Source organism: Scylla paramamosain, chromosome 1, assembly GCF_035594125.1.
Source record: "Scylla paramamosain isolate STU-SP2022 chromosome 1, ASM3559412v1, whole genome shotgun sequence".
Lineage (NCBI taxonomy): Eukaryota > Metazoa > Arthropoda > Malacostraca > Decapoda > Portunidae > Scylla > Scylla paramamosain.
Genome location: NC_087151.1, coordinates 38,550,193 through 38,552,726, shown reverse-complemented (window position 1 = coordinate 38,552,726; position 2,534 = coordinate 38,550,193). Strand labels below are relative to the sequence as shown.

At 42.5% G+C, this 2,534-nt stretch overlaps 1 long non-coding RNA gene across 1 annotated transcript in view; it reads right to left on the bottom strand.

The window, feature by feature from the left end:
* Positions 1-1,788: 1,788 nt before the first annotated feature.
* LOC135104989 (uncharacterized) overlaps positions 1,789-2,534 on the bottom strand; it is a 20,845-nt gene continuing 20,099 nt past the window's right edge. Inside the window, exon 2 of the long non-coding RNA XR_010270666.1 lies at positions 1,789-2,397. This is a non-coding gene — a long non-coding RNA (uncharacterized LOC135104989). The remainder of the gene's footprint in view (positions 2,398-2,534) is intronic.

Genomic DNA, 2,534 nt, shown 5'->3' with positions numbered 1-2,534 from the left:
TTTCAAATTTCAGCGTAAAAACCTCGGTGAAAGCAGAAAACTTTTGCAGGCAAGAGAAAATTCTGAAGTGGGATGGTCGTCGAAGATCAAATAACGTCATGGGCGGCCGTCAGCGGGGATGTGATGGCGGTAGCGACCCCGAGCGGCGGACTGCTGGTGCCTCGCAGAGACGCGTCTCACGTCAACACGCAAACCTCCCTTTACTTCCTTTGTTCTTGCATCTGGCATCGGTTAGTAATGATAGTACTACTACTACTACTACTACTACTACTACTACTGCTACTACTACTACTACTACTACTACTACTACTGCTACTACTACTACTACTACTACTATTACTACCACTACTACTACTACTAGGTATAAGAATATTTGTCACCCATGGCAAACAGTAATTAGATAATCATGATAGTCAATGTATAACTTAGTCCACATTTTGAAGCGCTTCGGACTTTCAAAAGGACTGTTCTCAAGGGTCACCAAGATGATTAGTCATATACTCATAGGAGTTCAAAATCATGGAAATGTCATTGTAAATAAAAAAAAAAAAAGCTGTCACCAGAGCCTGTTTTACTATTCGAAATAAAACACCGAAACGATTGAGACTAGTAGTAGTAGTAGTAGTAGTAGTAGTAGTAGTAGTAGTAGTTGTTGTTGTTGTTGTTGTTGTTGTTGGAGGAGGAGGAGAAGGAGGAGGAGGAGGAGAAGGAGGAAAAGGAGGAGGAGCTCATGACGTCACACACATAGTCGACGATAATAACAATGAAACTTAAAGGTCGGAGATAGGAGCAGGGAGAAGACTATGCAGTGTGAAACTAGAAATGAAAGGTTCACTATGACTGTTAATATCATGTAAATTTTGACGGCACAGAATCATCAACTCGAGAACGTTGTTATATTATCAAAGCACGATGACTTCTGAATAATACTTCTGTCTGCTCTACTCATCCACCGTGCCTCCGCTTCCTCCTTCTTCACTACTTACTATCATATTTCTTCCTCGCCGACCACGTCTTCCTCTTCTTCTTCATCCTCCTCCTCCTCTTCCTCCTTCTCCTCCTCGCAGCTTGTCTTCTTCTCCATCTCCTTTTCCTTCCCATTTTCCCAACTCATATGCATATTTCCAGTTCATTTTTCTGGCCCTTTTCTTCCCTCTTTTTCCTCTTTCTTCCATTTGTTTTCGTATTCGTATTCCTCTCCTTCCTCCTTCTTCTCCTCTGGCTGTGCCTTACATCACGCACAAATTTCTCGAACTTCTCATGTTATTCTGTTCCTTCCTGTGTGTCGGGGCTGCCTTGGGTGTGTCAAGGTCATTCTTGTCTGTAACATGAGGTAGCCTTTCTCTTATTGTTGTTTGTGTTGGTCAGTCAGGCCGGAGGCAAGAGCGAAAGGGTGTAGCGGTGAAATAATGGACGTATAATATGTTGTAATAATTATTGAATGGCGATTATGTAACTGAAAAGTAAATGATGCCAAAATGCACGCGACATTTTGCACGCACACGCACTCACGCACGCAAAACTCATTTCACCCCTTCTTTATAAATTAGTTCTAAGATTGTCCAATTACCTCATCTAATACCACGACATCGATTCCGTTATATTTTAGATGTCATTATTTATTTTTTAATCAAGTTAACGATGACACTTTTTACTGTCTGGGAATTACAAATAAGCAAGTCACATCCGCCACTCTAAAATGACTAACTAATAAGTGATTTACTGAAGTTTAGAAACTCTATGTAGTACTGAATGGATTGAGTCTGTCGATGGGAAGAACACAAAATATAATTGTTATTTATATTTTGTTAATCGGGAAGGTAGTATGGCTTTACTCTTTGATACAGATGCTCATGCTGTAATTACTTGTTGATTGCGTTTAGCTGAGTGCTGGCCTGGGTGATGTTATTTGTTTCTGGGAGGGCAGTGAACAAGGAAGCAGAGAAGTCGGTCTTAAGTTTCACCAAAGTTGTGTGTGTAAAGAACAGAATTAGTATCTCTGACTTGTGAGAAGCAGCCATGTCCTAGACTTCCGCGATGAAGGTTTGTTACTGTCTGAGAATGGTTGGAGCATGAAATGACAAGGATACACACACACACACACACACACACACACACACACACACACACACACACACACACACACACGGAATAAGGCAATGTGTACAGTTAATACGTATTGGCATGCTAGGCGATGTATGGGGTCACACAACAGTCATAGTGGGCTGAGACTGACCGGGGCGTGGGTGTGCTCTACTGGGTGGGCTGGGAGCGCCGCGACCCCCGAGGAGGCTCCATTTCCCCTGCATATAGTGTACAGTGCCGCCTCTCGGGCTTGACGCTCCCCGAAGAACTAATGGCTGTGCCCTCGCTCGCTGCTCACTCATCCCGGACACCCTATTGGAAAACAATACATCACTCGCCACCTGCCTGCACGCTGGTTATTGCGACGCCATACGCTTCCACGCCCACCCGCCTCATATATATATATATATATATATATATATATATATATATATATATATATATATATA